The sequence below is a fragment of the Symphodus melops genome (assembly GCF_947650265.1).
Source record: "Symphodus melops genome assembly, chromosome: 8".
NCBI lineage: Eukaryota > Metazoa > Chordata > Actinopteri > Labriformes > Labridae > Symphodus > Symphodus melops.
Genome location: NC_136698.1, coordinates 6,470,483 through 6,490,224, shown reverse-complemented (window position 1 = coordinate 6,490,224; position 19,742 = coordinate 6,470,483). Strand labels below are relative to the sequence as shown.

The window sequence follows — 19,742 nt, the reverse complement described above, 5'->3', positions numbered from 1 at the left end:
GCGTGACTTATTTCAGGAGCCTCTCCATGCTAAGGACCATTAATGTGTGTGCATAAGGAGGAGTGTGTGTCAACGTGTGTGAGAGCTCTGCTGTTTTTAAATAGCATGAAGTAATTGGAAAAACAAGAAAAGAGGCAGAAAAGCTAAATTGTCTTTGTTGGATTACATCCCCCATCCCCTAGTTCTTGTTTTTACGCTCCTTTTCCTCTGAGTTGTTTGGAAATATTCCAGCAGTTTCCAGTTAAAAAGGTAAAATAAGGGGAAAAACGCGTCAACGGTTTGAAAGACGCTAATATGGAATATTTTAATTTTTCTTCTGCTTACTGTATATATTTTAAGAGAATAAGAAAAGGGGGTGTAACAAGAGCGAGGGATAAAAAATGAAAGACCCAGAGAAGGAGGGGGAGAGAGAGAGAGGTTAATTCCATACCTTCCCCTCCCTGTTAATGAAGTGTAGGAGGCGTCGTCCTGGTCAGTGCAGCTAATTGAACAGTGGAGATTACAGCAGCCGCCGCTCCTCTGTGAAAAGAAGGCAGTGTTCATTAGTGGTTGCCATATAATATTCATTCTCTGTAGAATTATGTAGATACTAATCTATGCAGAGAGCCACTGGGATGATTTTAAAGCTCTCAACATGTACTGTGGTAGCAATACCTCAAACAATTATCATTAGAAAAATGACAAGTTTTAGGCTGCTCTCTGCCTGTGTCTTTAATTTCCTTCAAGAGTCTTTTGATGATTACATTATTTGACTTACAGTGAGCTTGTCATTTTTATTCTTTGATGCTTATATATTTTAATGTGCCTAAGACTTGAGTGAAGGTCTGGAGATCAAATCATAACTAACCAATAGCTGTTATCCGCCATGAAAAAAACCAATGGCTGTGTTTAGAACTGTGTGGTGTTTTTTCTGTTTGTTTTTAACTCTAAAGCTCGTTCACTATTAATGTATAGGTTGACTTATGAAGATCTGGTAAAAGCTGTGAAAAAAAAAAACAGTTTCAGGGAGAGCAGTATCTACCGTACGTTGTGACACAATAGTCGTTATCATATCGCATCATATCGTATGGTATGGTATGTTGTTTCGTTTCCGATAGTATTGTATCATATCCTATCAAACCGTATGACCTAGCAGCTTCCCACGACCCACATTCATGATGTGTTTTGTAGTGAGCTCAAATGGCCATGGTCAGTGTAACACTGTGCCTGTGCACGCGTCTAACTTTTCAATTTAACTCAACTTAAACATACTAACATTATGCTCTCAACACTGACTACAGGGTAGTCATTGCTAAAGTATGAGTAAAAATTGATTCTACAATTCATATTTTAAGACTCTCTCTTTCAGAAGCAACTTGCTTTGGGGCATATACTTGGTCACATTGTTTGTTATTATCTTTACATCTTCCTGTCATTTTGTTTGTGTCACACTCCTCTGCCTTTCCTCCTCCATTTGCTCAGCAAAGATGGCCTGTCAAAAGCACGACTGTGCGTCACTTTTGCCAAATGTTTGCAAACGTTGGATTAATACTGAGTACCGAAGATAAAAGTTTTATTTACTCGTGAAATTCTATTTTTTTGTAAGTTGGCACTATCTAAATAAATTGATTGGCAGTGATGTTGTGCGATAAATTTGAAGACCTCATTGATCCTCTGAAGTGAAACGGTGGGGCACAAACAGAAGAGGGACATTTCATTCAGTCATGTTGACAACGTGAAACTTGTTTGTCAACGGAAGTCTTGGACGGCACAAAATCTCCCAGCCCTTCAAGGTGTCAATGAACGGTATGTAATGTCTTGGAAAGCTCTTCATATTCTATTATGTCCTTTTCTCTGAATGCCATTATGGTAGAAGAGTGATTGTGGAATAAGAATGATTGCTTCAGTGACTGTCAATCCTATTTAAAGGACGCTGACTTAGTGATGAGTGAGTGGGCTCAGAGCCTCATTAAGAACAGTGGGTCAGTACTTAACTGAATAAAGTGATACAGTGGGAATCAAAGGGTATATTTTCATAAAAAGGTTTGCCAGTTTTGAATATAGAAGCATGCTAAAACATCATTACACGATTAAAAGGGGCACCTTAGCAAATGGTGGCGTTTCGTTGTTTTTATGGATTTAATTAGAATCTGTGCTACACACCACGTTGCCCTATTAACTATCTGAGAAGGGTTTTGGTGGAGTACAGGGCATGTAATAAAGGCTGAGAGCAATATGCTAAAGTATTTACACTGCAAGAAAATAAGAAAAAGGTATATCTTTACGCCAAACAGAACCAGCTTCCTTTCATTCGTTCTGATTTTTTGTAATGTAGTCAGGAGACTCGATAACAGGTGCTCAGAAGCCAGGATGGGACAGAGAACAAGCAGAAGTGACCCTGACTCATTCATCCAATTTCCTGAAGCTGCACTTGCTGCAAATAGAACTCAGTGTAAACGCAGCACGTCTTCATCAGGACAAAAACAAAACTCCTCTCTTCTTCTGTCACTTTTCTAACCCCAGCGAACCCTCTTCCATCCCCCCCTACGTCTGCCTATCCAGCTCAGTGGGACCCTCTCTCTCGCTCTCTCTCTCTCCCTGTCTCTCTACCTCTCTCGCCCCCCTCCCTTGGGGCAGAAGTAAACCACGCCTTGAGGCCCTGCACCCATTGTGTGTCCTCTGCTACTTCTGTTTGGGGCCTTTGTGTGCCGCTAATCAGCCGTGGGGCCATGCTCAGCCCCGAGTGTGTGTGTGTGTGTGTGTGTGTGTGTGTGTGTGTGTCTGTGTCTGTGTGTGTGTGTGTGTGTGTGTGTGTGTGTGTTTGTGTGTATGTCCCTTGCCCTCATTACGTAGCCACACTGGGAGGCCAGCATGGGAAGTTTCTGCTGCACTCTACACCTCCCTTCATCCCTCCATCTCCCCCTCTCTTTTCTTTCCTTCCCTTGAGCTGTCCATCACTCGCTTCCTCCCCCCTCCTCATCCCCCCACCGCGAGACTTTAAGCTACACTGGCTGTGATTTTGAAATAAAAATACATCTGTTAGCTCAAATTGAGCATCCTCAGGTCCACATTTTATGTGAACATTAGAGTTGGTTCTTAACTGTTTGGGTTGCTAATGTGTGCTTTGCATGCAGAACTTTAAATGGTATTTACTCATTTAAGAAAAAAAAAAACAGCCCTCACATTTCAACTGATGCTCTCTCTTTGCTTTTAAACATGCCTCTGTTTGATGCATCTTGTACTTAGAGTCAACAAAGTCATCAATTTCTACACAGTATCTGCAGGACTTTCAGACAGTTTTGGCTTACTGGAGCAAACAAAACATGTAGAAAGAAAAGAACAGAACCATGCACACATGTATGAAGGGCAGGATTCAAAAGTAATTTCTCTTATTCGATAAGTAAAGAGTGTTTTCTCTATGTAGCGTTTCTCACCTTTGACAAATGTTACTTAAGAAAGTGCTGAACCAGTTTAGATACTCTCCAGTCTCTTTAATATTCAGAGGATGAATCATTTTACGATGAGTGTTCTCTCTCGTGACAAAACTCATATTGTTACTTGAAAATGCGTCACATGGTTTTGTGTGAGCTTGTGCTGTTTGTTTAGTGCATTTCATCCCGTGTGTTTTGTGCACTTGGTTAATTTAATTTATTTTAAAGTTCAAGTATTCTGAGTTCAGTGATATTTCTGTGACAAGAAACTACATTGTTGTGTTGTGCACTGTTGTGTGTTTCCGTGCAAATTTGGTGCTGACGTCCAGTCAGATTGAGTTAAAAAGCGTTTCCACTTGGCAAAACAAAAAAAGCCTGCCTCAGCAAAAAGTCGAGGGGAAAAAAACCTCACTGTTCACAACTGCGATTTGACTTACTGTAGTATCTAAATGAAAAGAAAACATTATCTTGATCATTTAATGATGACTGAACAAAGTGAACTCTATTGCTCCCCTCACCCTTCTGTTCCCCTATAAGTCCCCCTCCACTTCACCTCCTTCTCATCTGTCCATCCCCTCCTTTTCACCCTCTCACTATCCAAGCTTCCCCTCCTCCTTCCCACATACATGATGTATCACCTGTCCGTGTGTGCGCGTTCGTTTGTGTGTGTGTGTGTGTGTCTGTGTGTATCTGTATTCGTACCCGATGGGGTTTTTAGCCACTGGAGCTCTTTGACAAGCATTGTCTGTTCATTGCTCATCTTAACACACACACACACACACACGCACACAGCCACACGCACACACACACACACACACACACACACACACACACACACTCTCTATCTCCCTCTCTTCAGTCAACAGCTACACTCCTATCTCAAGTTTCAGTGTGGGACTGAGAACATCCCTCTCACTCTTTTCTTCCCTCATCTCTGTGAGTTATCACACACTGTTCAACCTCTTCCTCTGTGCAAAAACTTGGCTCTGTGTCATCAGGTTTGTCAGCTTACTGACCCATATTCATGTCACAGCACATAATGAGGATGTTCTCGTGCCTATTACTCTCTATACAAAAAGCTGAAATAGATTGTTCAGGGAAACACAAACAATGACATGGATGCATATATTCAATACCCCAAAGTTGATCGTTATTATTTTGGGGAACAGTCAGCTTCATGAGATACATACCTTACCTTATTGATCTGTATAACTGCAAATAATGAACATAATGAAGTTTTTTTTTTCTTTTTTCTTGACCTGACATCAATATGAAGCTCAGACCCTGTACTTTAAAGCTGTAGGTGTTAGTTCTCTTATAAAGGGTAAGGGTTGTTGTTGATTTAGTTAAGGGGGAAGCTAAACTTTCCGTACAACTCCAGTGAAACTGCTGATGGAGCAAATATCCACTTGTTGGACAAAACCTACGGACTCTTAAAGTCTGGCTCGAGTTAGCATCCTAAAATGACTTCAGAGATTATTGTGTCGATTATAAGATGCTTCACATACAATGAAGAAAACAGAACCACATCATTCACAAAACAAAATACACATGAGTAGAACATTTTAACAGTTTTAAGGGCATTAAAAATCATACATCTTTGATCATACAAATGTAACAATTAGGTCTGGTAAGAACTGATTCATCTGCATAAAACACAACAATATAAAAGCAGCTATAAGCTTTGGTAAAGTCCGGTACACACCTGGAACATACTCGACTTCCTGCTTATAATTAATTGACCCTTGCACCTTAGACTTCGGCCACTGTAAGTGTACATGTTTATACGGAAAGATCAAGGTGGCAAAAAAAGACCAATCTCAGGGCAGGATTGACATGAATTCACATTGTTCATTAAACAAATGTTAGCTTTATAGCTTCAATAACATGCAAACTTCATGTACAACCAGAGAACTGTGTTTTTGTTTACCACTCTTTGTATATGTAAATGTTCCTTAAAAAAAGCTTTAGGTCTTGGGTGTATGTTATCAAACTCATATGACCCTAACAAGGTTTTTAAAAGGCTGCAGAGGACAGGTCCAATGTTCTTCGACTGAATCTGCACTACATGTATTAAGTCCTGACAGCTAGTCAACATCTTTGTTTCATCACCCTTGAGTAAGCAAGAAGAAATAAAGGGACAGAAGCGTGGAGGAAAAAAAATAGTTTTAGGGTTTTTCTTTAACAGATGTTTTTGCTCATGTAGAAAGAACTGCTCAAAATGTATTTTGTACACACTGATATGTGTCTATTTGATAGATACCTTTAAGTGCAGGAATGGCAACATTTGAATAACGTGTAATAGAGAATAAGAAAGTTAAAGAGTCAAAAAAAATTTGTGTGTGACCACCTTTAGTGGACAGGCTGAGTTCAGATCTGCTTCTAAACTGGAACCAACTATGACGTCCTTATTATGCTACATTTGGTCCAAAGTATTATTTCAGTTTCATCTAATTGTTTTTATGATGTACACAAAATGTTTTTGTGCTCAGACTTGTTGCTGTTGAAAAAGCTTCTCGAACATAACATGGGCTTGAAATCCTTCATTTTTCATAATTTCATGTGTTTTATAGAACTTGTGGTCTGAGCACCATTTAAACATCTCTTTAAATGTTATCATCGCAATACTGAGAGGTCATCGCACCATCAGTGTTGATTAACAGCGTTTGGTTTCTGAACTGTTTCTTCCGTTTCACACCATGTTTGTAGTTTCACTTCTCCGGTTACACACTATCAAGGAGTGCAGAAAGTTTGAGGCTGGAGGAGAAGGAGGAAGATGAAGCAGACACACTGAAGTGAGCAGAAAGAGGCAAAAAAGGACAAGACTCAACTCTCTTACTTCATTCCCTCCAAACTTGTAATGGAGGTTTGATTAGCAAGCATGTAATGTACTTTGCCCCCACTGAGGCAGACCGAGGGGGGAGGAGAGGTGAAAAGAGGCGAGGGATGGAGGGAGAGGTATAGCAGGAAGGAGGAGAACTGTATATAGGCTGCCCTCTCAGCAGGTCTCCTCATCGTCCCCCTCCTCCCTCCTCCACTTTATTCATCAACTCCCTCTGAACAGGACACAAGTCCCCCCCCCCAACCCCCCCAGCCGAAAAAACTCCCATCACCTCCTCTGCCTACACACACATACACATTAAAGCCTAACGCCATCTCTCCACCCCCCCTATAGCTGCACCATGCTGTGTAAGCGGTGGGTGTGGGTGGGGTAGGATGGGGTTGGAGGTCAGAAGCAGGAAGAAGGGTTTTATTTTTTGGTTACCCGCCCCCATTAACAAGCTGCACGTCTGCACGCAGGAAGTTGTTTGTGCACAGAAACAATGCAAGTTTATTCGAATCCAGCAGGAAAACGTCGGCAGTGTGGTCACTCAGCTGCTTTTAGGGTTAAAGGCTAAAGAAAATGTTGAGGTAGCATCCATCAGTGTGTTGATTTTAACTTGCAGAGAAGACAGATACTAACACTCGCCATGTGGGGGACAGAGCCTCAGATCTTAGCTCACACATGTAAACATACGAACTTCCATGTATAGGACCATATGCTTCAGACAATATAGTTAAATGTTGTCTTCTTAAACAGCACAGGTTTTTATAGATAAAAGTTACAGTTTTCAACAAAAGTAAGAATTTACATTTTATTTAAAAGAATCTAGATATGGGTTACCTTTTTTTACTTTTATACTTTGCTTTATTTATTGTTAAGTCTTTGGTACAAATGTTAAATTGCCCTGTGAACTGAAAGTTATTTAATATCCATGGTGTCCACTGCTTTTGCTTTTTTTTTTTAAATGTATGCTGAACAAAATGTAAATTTTTAAAAATGTGATATATAATTCAAGTTATCAAGATCGCTGCTTTTTAAGTTGTTGAGCTTTCAGTTTTCTCATGTTTGACGCCTTAAAACAAGGAGTTGTTTTTAACTCCATCAATGATTTTTAACCTTCCAAACATCACTGATAACCTCCTGTATTCCAAACGTCACAGAGATCCCTTTTCTCCTGATGGTAAAAAAAAAAAAAATCTTTGTAATTCTCATTTTAAATATGAACAATACAAGTGTCATCCCTGTGTGCCTCCCACCAAGCCAGATCAGTGTTTCTCTTTCCCCCTCTGCCTCACTGTGCTGTCGGCTCAGGGTGTGAGCAGAACAACGTTAATGTGTGGAGACACCTGACAAGCCCGCTGGCCTTTAGGGCTCAGCCTAATCACTCTGGACCCAAACCCATCGGGAATTAAACCTGCAAAACCAAACAGTCACTGTGGGAGCTGGCTGGCATCTGCTTAGGCCGCTCAAACGGCTGCTGAGGGAGAGCACGGAGCAGACTGCATGTTGGTTAAAATGCATTTTTAAAGAAGTACAGAAACTGAACCTTATGCACATTTATATTTAAACCTGAGGGGTAAACAAGTTTTAGATTAATGCTCATCGCAGCTGTGATGTCTGATAGTGTGCTTATTTTCTTTTGTAAAACAGAACAAACCCAAATTTGTATCTTGAGAACACAAAAAGAAAAAAGAAAACCAACAAAATGTCACATAAAGAACCAAAGAGCACACATTTCATGCTCTTGTGTGAAAAATGACTGAAATTATTAAATATCAAAATATGTGTGTTACAATTTTCCTTGAATGATTGCAGCTCGAGTTACCATTTTAGGTTTTTTTTTTTTTTTATTGTGTTGTTCTTGAATGTTATTGAAGCAGAATGCATCATGGGAGACTTCCATCTCTGTCGATAATACTAAACAGGAGGTTAGATTTTTGACATTGACGTCTGAGTGGAACACTGCACAGACGCACACAAATCCTCATGAGCAGCTTTATAAAAGAAGAGTTTATAAATCATACTTGAGTTAAATACATGTAGGCTTAGGACAACTTGAAGGAGGTCTGACAGCTGGAGGTCAGGAGTCAGTGAGGATGTCGCTGTAATGTGTTTGAGCTAACATTATAGCCCCCCCTTTTTCCCACCATGGAGTACAGTAGTGCATTAACTTTAAAATTAATGGGGATTTTCCAGTGTTTAAAGTACAGTAGCTTGTTAACTGTGGTATCTGTTAAGCCACGCTAGGCCCCTCTCCTCCCTCTCTCTCTCCCTCTCTCCAGATGCCCTCATTAATTTTAGATTGGCTCTAAATGAGTCCCCTTCATCGGGGCCGAGGTTCTCTAAATTAGATTCATTTATATTTAAATTGTGAAACAGGCGTGGTTAATGAGAGAATCATTATTTTTGGGGTTATTTCAGATGGGCTGATAGTCGGACAGCTCTGTGCTGTGTGAAGTGAAGCCACCAGAGGAGGCACGCATGATGTGGAAAGCACAGGATTCAGGCTTTGAGAGTTTCTTTGACACAAAACGAAGACTATTTATAGGATTTCAAATAAAGGTGTTCACGGTGGGAGAAGATGGATTTATTGTCGGTAAGTTCATTTTTGACAAATTTAAGTTTAAAACAATTTTAACAAAACCGTACTGATAAATTCACACAAGATGTTAAGAAACTAAAAAAACCTGAGAAGGTCCTTCGTCTGAACTTTTAGTACACTACTCCTTTTTTTAAAAGATCCGATTAGATATTTATTGACTGTCATATAACAGTTGTTTGTTTCCTTTATTAGCGCCTAATTTAACACTCTTTAAACCAATGTGTGGTTTTCAGCACATCTGTGTAGTATTCAGCACCACAGTTGCCAAAAACACATTACAAGACACGCATGTTGACTTAACAGGTGTCTCTTTCGACGCATGATGCTCCGACAAAAGCAGCAGGGCGCCTCTCGACATAAACTGCCAAAATTGGAGTGTTGAAAATGTCACATCCAAGAAACAACAAACAGAAAAGACGACGTGAGGTGAAACAACAGCTCCCACCGCTATCGTCTCCATGAACCCATCCATCCTTCTCATAAAAAACACCAATCACACAGGGCTTTACAGCTGCACGTCTCCTTACAAGGCGTCTTACAGCTCTCGGCATCCTATAGCAACCCCCAGCTTCTCCCCGCCAGGAATTTGACTGTTAGGAATCTAAGTGCCAGGCGTTTAAAACCTGAGGAATGCTATTGTTCTGGTCACAGCTGCACTAAGCGCTGGCCTGGCTACTGCTGCCACTGTGTGTGTCTGTGTGTGTGTGTGTGTGTGTGTGTGTGTGTGTGAAAAGTGTGTGGCAGAGAGGGGAAAAGGAGGGAGGAGGAGGAGGAGGAAGGAGGAGGAAGGAGGAAGGAGGGCGGGAGGAGTCGAAGGTGTGAAAAAGGCAACTTTACGCGTTTCCAGTGCTCGGCGGTCCCATGACAAAGCAGCACATAGTTGACAGCGAGTTGACACATTCCTCAGGCTGCACTGCTCTCTCTCTCTTTTTCTTCTTTCAAGATCCTTCAGCATCATGTGTCTCTTTTTGTCACTCCCTCTTATGTTGATATCTGATCAACATTTTGTTGGTTGAGGGTTAATCAATGTTGTTGGAAGTACCTGCCTTAGAACCTCGGATGAACTCGAGCCCTGATGTTAATTCGGGTATATTTACATTGAGGTGCCGGTGCCACACTGTAGAGCTGCTGGTAGGTTGAATATGCACAGGCCTGATTTCATAAAACTCTAAACTGCAGAACACTCTAATATTATGTTAAATAAAATATATGTACAGTTAAGATTGTTATGATGGAGGGTTTAAGAAGGTTAGAATTCGAAACACATACTGTACAATTTTATGGGGTTTCTGTTAAATAGTTTGCATGACATATATATTTACTCTAATTTCTTAACATCAACAGGTAATCAAAAATCAAATTGCATATCTTCTTTTTAAAATTTTTCTCTTGTGGTTACTTTAGAAATGAATTTTAAAAAGTTGACTTTTTTCTTGTTACACAAAAAACTTATTACGAGGAATAACTCAAGTGTTAGCGCTGTACCTGCAGAAACAATCCGCTAGCTTGAATCTAATGTGGTGTAAATGTAAATGAAAAGATAATCCTCTGTTGAGTACACATTTTTGTTACATTGTGCTCTTAATTGAAACAGTACAAACGTACTATAATGAAAAAACTTTACTCTTCCTCACTTCAGAGGTCACGGCATAAAAATGGGCTACAGTGTATCTCCATGACATCAGTACAAAACTCAAACCTGTGAAGATGTTTCAAATGCCCGTTTAAAATAGAAACATTTCTTGGCATGCTGTGTGGGAGGAAGTTGAATCTCAGCTTCCTATTTATGACGGTTACTGAGTGTGATGTACCTCTGCTCCACTGACACGCGTGTACATGCAAGGACACAGAGTATGTTCTCTGTCGTCTGTAGATTTAAAGGACTTTGCTTCATGTGTATCTGTTAAGTATATGATACATGCAGCACGAGGGGGAGGAGGAGCAACAGTAGTGAGGTTGCAGGGTTCCCCCCTTTCTCTCTCTCTCTCTCTCTCTCTCTCTTTCTTTCTAGTAATTACCATCCAGCTGCTCGGAGGAACAATGCCTGGCTCTCTTCCAGACGGCTGACTTCATACACTCTGTGCCACGCTCAATTTGGAGCGCAGCGGAAGCTGGGCATGACTGGCACCCTCGAGGGCATTGCTGTGTCTCTCTATGGGACTCTGTGTGTGTGTGTGTGTGTGTGTGTGTGTGTGTGTGTGTGTGTGTGTGTGTGTGTGTGTGTGTGTGCGTATGTATGTGTAATTGGGTGTGTTCCCCAAACCTACCAGTTCCAGTTTGAGCCATCCAGTTCAAGCTTGTCCTGGTCTCCTGAGTTTTCATCGTGCTGTTACTTCCCTGTAAACACACAAATAAACTGAACAGTTAATGATGAATACATGAAGATGAGTGCCTTTTTTTTTACAGTGTAAATGATTTTTGATACTGATTTTTTTCAAAGCGCTGTGGGTTGTTAATCAGGAAGACAATGTATTTGGTCTTTCTTTCGGAAGATCAGGGTTGAAGCAGCAGAACTGACTGATTCAGCAGTCAGACTCTATTTATAGATGATAAGTGCGGCATGCAAGGAAAGAAAATTATCTTCTCAACGTATTTAGTTGAACTTTTGTTAAATTTTCTGGTTTAAAAAAAACACCTGGCCTTTGAGAAAACCAGCTGAGCCTGAATGGTCAGAGTTCACAGTGAATCCTTGCACACCCACAACGGTTCCCATTGCTTCCTAATACTAAGTAGTGTTGCCAGGCAACAGGTTCAGTTCAGGCTAGTAACTCACTGACATTCTCCCCCTAACATGAGGCAATTAAGTTTAGTTTCAGAAAGTTGAAGCCAACTTGTTGTGGTTTTGTAGCGTTGGTTAGACTAATGTGGCAGCAAAATCTACCAGCATTTCAATATGAAGAAGTCCCTCATTATACGGGTCAAAGGAAGCTATTGTTGTCCCCAAATGCATACATTCATACATACATGTTTTTGTGTTTGTATGTGGTTGTGTTTACAGTACCCCCTCCTCTCCCACCCCACTCAAAACTTGGCTGAATAGGGAGCAGCACGGCCCGGCTCTTCCTCCTGGAGCACAAAGGGGACCTGTTTGGGTCCAGTACGCCCAGTTACCCCAATCCCACTGCCCAAAATAAGCAGCACAAACACACAGACACACTATCAACCCTGGTCTGTCTCCAACTGTTTTGGACAGAGGGGCATTTAAAGAGCGAGGACAAACAGCAACAGTTGCTAATTGTTGTGTAACAGTTCAACAGAATATAGACGCTTTTTAAAACAGAGAAGCCTACAGTCATTTCAGATAGTCACTTCATCCAGCTGACATTTCAAGATGTGACACAACTTTCAGATCAGAAACCATCTCACAAAAAGTCACACTGAAATAAATCCAATCCTGTGTTAAATGTGAATTTATCTCTATTTATATATTTCAACACAGCATTGTCTGAGTATTTTTACTCGACTTTTTTCTTGTTCCTGGAAAAAAAACCCGTTTCAAATCTCTGCTGACCCTGCACTTGGGCGTTTACTTATTCAACACAGCAGTGAGATACTCTCTTAGGTCCGTTTCATGGGGACTTGAGTGCCAACTCTCACATTTTCATATTTTTTTTAACCATACCTCTGACATGTTAGCCACGAGTCATCTGTTGCTGTTGGTTTCATTCCAACTCACTCCAGCCCACGTTCTGTTGGGTTAGATTGAGGGCAAGGCATTCACAGCAGAAGGCAATTGATAGATCAGTCTGATTTGACGTCCTGGGCCCTTATGAAGACCATTTCTGTCAAATATTTGTTTCTTTATTAATTTAACTCATCGTATATTCTATGATGATGCTGTCTTCAATCGAGTCACAGTGTTTTCATATTAACTCCACCTTGAACACAATAACTGTAGCGTCATTCCCCATTTGCAAGGCATGCAGCTGAGCAGCGTGGCAGAGGGCCAGGCCAAAGCAAATAGTGGCAGAGGTGTGTTTCTGAATCGACTGCTCACTCACAGGTGTTACACAGTGAGTTGGCAGACACAGTGCTTTGTACAGTCACATGGATGAGTTTTTTTTTAAGACAATGTGAGTGGACAGGACGTCTAAATGACATCTCTGCTTTTAAGACAGTGTTTAATCAGTCTCAGCCTTTAGATGCATACTGGGAAGTTCAGAGTCAGTTTACTTTCCTTAAGCTTTCTTAAAAAGACGTTTTTAGAATTTAAAGATGCCTTTTATTTCAGAGATAGGACAGTGGATAGGGTAAGAATCAGGAGAGAGTGGGGGTGATGTGTGGGAGCCACAGGTCATATTTGCACCAAGGCCTTATGCTTGGAGGACAACAGCCTCTGTACATGGAGCACACGCACTACGAAGCCACCATTTTACTTCTCCAAACAAACCCTTTTACTGTAGGATATATGTGCCCCAACAAACCTAAAAATCAGGTTTGACTGTTCTTTTTGGATCTCCCTTTTTTCACACCTTGGTAAAAGTTTAGTTTCCAGCTCTGTTTTGATGAGAGTTGAACTTTATTGACCGCGCAGCTTTTAATATCACAAAATGAATTTTATCTTAAAGGGATTTTACTTTGATTACTTGATCAAGTAAAAAACCAAAAACAAGAAAATATTGGTGGTATACATTTCTTTTCCTCAAGCAAACTTGTTTTTTAAATGTCATTTAGTCTACGAATCCCACTTTACATCTGAATAGATGTATACACACATGTATGCATATCTGTTCTGTTTTTGTGCATTTGTTCTCAAGCTAATGTGTGTGTGTGTGTGTGTGTGTGTGTGTGTGTGTGTGTGTGTGTGTGTGTGTGTGTTTTAATGTCAGCTGGCCCCTCGACAGGGCCCCCCCAGCCTGTCCAGGGGGATTGTGGGTAGTTGGGAGAGGGTTTTGGATTCTAGCTTTGTTTGTCTCTGTGTGCTGACATCACTGTGCTGATGGCACCAAATCCCTGTTCTACTGCACACAGCACTTTCTATACAAAACACCAACACACACACACATACACGCTACAAGTTATGCCAACTTGGGCAAAAAAAAAGCTCTCTCCCTTTTTAACACACATGCAGACATCCATGTATGCATATCTGGACTCGCTCTCTCTCTCCCACACTCACAAACAGGAGATGCAGTGTGTTTTTCATATTTGTGTGCATGTTGCGTCCTATGTGAAAATTCACTGAACTTTATGGATTAGATATTTGATATTGTACTTCACCTGTTGATAAAAGTTTAGTAACCAGCTGACACCCTGTTTAATAAAAAGACAAAGAGAAAGAAGAACTTGAAGCATATGATGTAGTCTACTCTGGTACTGTTGTTTATATTTGTTATTTTTTGCGTGACATTGCCTGTTTACTACAAACATGGCAACATCTTTTTAGATAGAACAGCTGAGGAAAGAAGAAATGTTGGGAGGTCGAATTTGAACCCACGGCCACTGTGCCAAGGACTAAGGCCTCTGTACATGGGGGGCACGACATGACCACTCCGGTCCCCCAACATTTACATATTTATTATACTGAGTCAAATTATTTTAATCAGACATTTATCATTTTTCATCCTGATATCAATACTTAAGTATTTGACAATACCAGGTAGGTATCCTTCAGATAACACTTCAATAAAGATACAAATGTGGTATTAATATTTAACAGCTGTAGGCTATACTAACCCTGTATGGATGTGTATGAATGATTGCTGTCATTGTTGTAAAGGTTGGCAAGGCAAACATAAGTTAGCTTACAGCCGCTTGATTTTCTGAGTCCAGTTGACGTGAACTCATATTTTTAATATCAAACAGCAATATATAGACCTATGCTGATCTCAATCGGTTCAATTAGCAGAGAAAACACAATGACACTGAATTCATGTTATTACCTTACATTTGTTGAGAAATGTGTGATTAGAAGACCCTGGTTACTGACAATTTGCAGTCTTTGATGTTACGCTCTCTGCTAGCATAGCATTGATCTCTGTAAGCACTCAGTTATTGATATATCCCTTGTTGTGTAGCTTACTGATATAGACAAGAAGAAGCCAGTTGATTTTTGAGGGAGTTCATGAATTATTATAAATACATTACATACATACATTATTGACTGTATCTGAGATATTTTGGATACTTTTATCTGTATCAATATAGTTCTGGTTTTAGCACAACACTGCTTATAGCTAACACAGTATATCACTGCCTCTCCACTGTGGCAGCATTTCATAGCTGTCAGCCATCAAAGTGATTGTTGTCGCCCACACACACACACGTTCTATTTGCTCATAAGCTCAACTATCTGATTCAGTCTTTACATAGCCTAGTTAAACATTAACAGGAGCCTTTCTCCTCCCTCCTGAGCCTTCTTTGGTATGTATGGAGCTCAGAGGAGGGCGGGACGGGTTGTTCGAGTAGACAGCACTTCCTCTCAGGCCCAGAGGAAGTGGGAAGTGACATTTAGATTTTTTTAAAATATTTTACTGAACTGTTAATTTGTAATATTTGTTTTATGCATGCAGAGGAACAAAGTTTTTGCCATTGCTTTACCAACAGTTAACTTATATTTTATTGGAATATATTTATGCGCTGAATTGCCCTGATTTTATACTGTATATAAGAAGATCAACTTCATTGCAAACTGTAAGATCATATGCACCACCAAGCACCCGATTTCAGTGTACAGCTGTGCAATGGCAACATGACACAGCGAAAAGGAGACACACAACAAAGGCACGTCTGTGTGCGCACAAACAGGCAACCTGCTGCTCCTGAGGACCGTGGAAAGCAGTTGGGTTGGACCCGGCACTCAAAGCCACTCAAAACCAATCAGAGCTAATGATAGCTCAGACATTTATACCATCCATCCAAAGCATCCTTCTCTTTCCTTCCTAAACACACTCACACTTGCACAAAGGCACAGATTTAAAACAAAAGTTTGTTAAGGTGTTCCCCACATTGTTTGCAAGTAACTGCCACGAGAGGGAAAGAACAAAAAGTGATCAAATACAGAGAAGGGGTGGGACACGATATCAATTGAGCAATATACTGTCGCCCAGACGACAATTATTGAATCGCTGGATACAAATGATTGATGGTTGATATTTTGAGGAACAAAGAATATATTGAACTCAATGCAATTGGCCGAAAGGAATTTGACAGGAGGATAAAAGAAGAGGCAGAAGACGGCGGCAGGATAATGTCTGATGAATAAGAGATCATACTTGATAAGAGGTAAAACTAACACTCAGTTTTAGTGAATAAATCCTGGAAAAGGTACCCTTAAATTACATTGACAGTTTTTGATTGTCTTATTTTATATCTATCAAGCTAGAGCATTGAGACTTTTCTTGTATCTAAGATGGTTAATTCATTACTTTAAAGACTACAAGTTTTAGATTATAAGATCAGTATTTATTATTTAGTCTCATAATCAAACATTTAAACGGTATATTTGTCAACGCTAGTATTACTAACATGATACACATTTTATTTTTTGATATTGAAGCAAACTTTTTTTTATTGTGTGAAAGGACCTCAGGCTTACTTTTAGGTGCAACGTTCAGAATTCACCAGAAGTTAAAAAAAAAAAAAAAGGAAAAAAAAGAAGATTTTAATAAAAGGTAAAAATGTTGTTGCAGAAACAGTCATGATACCCATCATTATCTTTGGGCTTAAAGCTTTTTCAGGAGTACTAATGTTGTAGTGAAAAAAGATTTTTGCTGGCCCTGCTTTCTCTCTGACTATCTCAGTTTGTGTCCTTCTTCATTTCCCAGAATTCTTCTCATTTAGTATTCAGCAGCTAAACAAGGAAATAATGGATAACATAGTACAGATGGAGTGTGAGAGACGATCAGAAAGTTTTGGGTATGTAAGGACGTAGCTTTTGAAGCGTAAACACACACACAAACACACACACACACGAACACTGTCATACACAGATGCTTCCACGTTCACTAATACCCAAATCCTGTTTTCCCAACAGTTAAAGACTTTTTGTTAAACTTTTAATGACTCCAGGAACACACCCTGTCCTGAGAGTACTACTCCTCAACTGTTTCCCCTTCTCTCACCCTCTCTCTCTCTCTCTCTCTCTCTCTCTCTCTCTCTCTCTCTCTCTCTCTCTCTCTCTCTCTCTCTCTCTCTCTCTCTCTCTCACTCTCACACACACAAACACACACACATACACATGTGGACACAGACAGAAATAGACAAACACACACACACACCTACACACACACACACACGCACACAGGTTCCTGTCAGGGCTAACTAAGCGGAGTGGTGGGCAGGCCAGAATTTGGATTGGCTGGACAGAGGTTGCCGGGGGTTACAGTGGATTTGGTGGACCACCTGCTGAGACTCAGCCGCCAACTGACTGAAATCATTTACATCAGAAACCACCCAGGATAGAGAGAGAGAGAGAGAGAGAGAGAGAGAGAGAGAGAGAGAGAGAGAGGAAGTTAAGAAAGTTTGCACTTTTTTTTTTATTGGAACCATCACCTTAAAAGATAAACTTCTCTCCAGAACTCGTTTTTCTTTTAAATCATTGATATGCACGTCGTCTGCTGTCGATAAATGTGTTATTGACAACAGCACAAAGCGTTTGGTGATGTTTGGAGTATTTATGCTTATAATTCATGACCGGAGACAATTTTTAAGGATTTTTTTTTTTGGTGACAAGTTAGTTTGTATGACAGAAATACATTGTGACTCATCAGAACATTTGCCTAACTATATCCTGTACTTTTATTTTTTTAAATATAACACTTTGCTTTTTAGCATTCAAACCGTACGATGTTGCTAATTGTACTTGGGTAAAAGATTTAAATAAATTAAATCCAAGGTTTTCATAATACCAACATTTAATTTATGTTGTGACAAAAGCTGCCAGAACTCTTCTGCCCCTGTCCTAATTGCACAGATGCATTGGCAACATTATTTAAAATTATGACTAAAGATCTTTTGGATATTATTGATTATTAAAACAGAAGATGTTTATATCATTTTAAAACAAGTGGTATTGAAAAGTATCGCAGTATTGAATTTCACTAGGGATCAATAATCTCTCTCTCTCTCTCTCTCTCTCTCTCTCTCTCTCTATCTATCTATCTATTGACACATTTCACTCTCAATTCAAATTCAAATGGAAAAAGTGTATACATTTTTCATCTTTGAAATGAAATATTTAAACTGTTTTTTTATGAATAACTGTTTCTTTGTTATGGATGGTGTAGTGTTCGGGATGAATGTGATACTCTGAATCAGTGAATAAAGCATCAGTCAGTGAGGTTTAAGCCTCTGATCAGCGTACTAAAGAAATGGAAATGAACATCAGAGTAACTGAACTGCACAAAATCCAATTACAGCACAAAGAAATCCAGAGTCACATATCACTCATAATCAGCTTAATTTCAGTCCCACAAACTGAGAGAAGTTCTGGAAACAACTGTTTTAGATGCAGAGATCTGCAGTGGCCCCTGTCTCTACCCCCTCTTGTATAAGGGCCCCGGCCCATATGGGGGTCCCCTCAACACCCCTACTCCCTCTCTCTCAGCTCCCTGTGTGTGTGTGTGTGTGTGTGTGTGTGTGTGTGTGTGTGTGTGTGTGTGTGTGTGTTACTGTGACCCGCAAACTGACCTCCTCAAACTTCAAACTGAATACTTCTGGCAGTTACCACGACGACAGAGCTCTCCAAGCCTTATCCTACTTACTGAGACGAGACGAGGAGCAGGGAGGAGGTGGAGGAGAGCATGAGCAAGAAAGTAAAGAAAGAAGAGAGGGACAGGGAACGGTGTGGACAGAGAGAGAGAGAGAGAGAGAGAGAGAGAGAGAGAGAGAGAGAGACACTGTTAAAGAGAGGGAGGGGAGAGAGAGGGGGAGGGAGAGGGAGGGCAGCCATGCAGAAAGCGAGAGTTGCTGCTTTTGCATCTCTGTGTTTTTCATGAGTAGACAGTTTACTGGGAGATTATTCTCAGTCTGGTATTTAGCCTTATTGGGACACTGCTGCCAACGCAGACTTCCCTCCCATCATGCACGGCCAAACTGACGCTGTGTATTTGTTTTACGTTTTGTTTTCTACTTTTTGTTGACACTCTGTTTTTATTCAGCACATAAAAATGTCTCATCTGCTGTTTACCTGAATGGTGCAGAATTGATTTCAGGAATTCAAAGATCCAAAAGTGAAAAAGTCTAACGATTTTCTTTAGCATCTTTAACTTAACCCTGCACTTATGGAAACACAAGAAGAGAAGTTATCACCCAAGAAGCATTTCTGTAAGAAATGATCCATCAAAGTAAATTCAAATGCCCAAAATTTCAGGAGACATAGTTTCAGTTTTCCTTCCATTATAACCCAGTTTGGTAGAAGCTCTGATAATACTCCCTACTAATCACTGGTTAGGTTTGGGTATGACATGTCTGTGCACATACTTTTTTTAGGGAGGGCAGTGGATACAGCGATGAACTATAGACTCCGTACATGCAGGACTTTACTATACAATGCTTAACCAGCGCCGCCTACACATGTGTTTTTATAGTTTTAATTGATCTTAATAAATGATCTTCTGTCATTCCAACCACACTTACACACCAACAGTATGCTACATTTAAACTGTGTGTAGGGTGGATGTCATATCAGATAAGGACATTTTAAAACGGATAAAATGATCAATCAATAAATCAGCCAGCGTTGGTCTAATGTACTGACACACAGCTTAGATTTGTCTGCATATTGATTGATTGATTGATTGACATCTACAAAGAACAACTACAAAGAAACAAGGATTTGCATTTGTTCTAACAAGAACTTTAAGGATACCTCTAAAAGAAGATCAACAGCAACAAAAACACATTTACGAGATCAGTTTGACCTTTGATTTAATTTTCCTTGAATGCACATGTCACCTTTTTTTCC

The 19,742-nt window shown here is 40.1% G+C and overlaps 1 long non-coding RNA gene across 2 annotated transcripts in view; it reads right to left on the bottom strand.

The window, feature by feature from the left end:
- LOC306827644 overlaps positions 1-19,742 on the bottom strand; it is a 75,358-nt gene that overhangs the window by 2,744 nt on the left and 52,872 nt on the right. For both annotated transcript variants that reach the window (XR_013779654.1, XR_013779655.1), the window contains 2 exons: positions 11,104-11,173; positions 431-519 (listed from right to left, as the gene is read on the bottom strand). This is a non-coding gene — a long non-coding RNA (uncharacterized lncRNA). The remainder of the gene's footprint in view (positions 1-430; positions 520-11,103; positions 11,174-19,742) is intronic.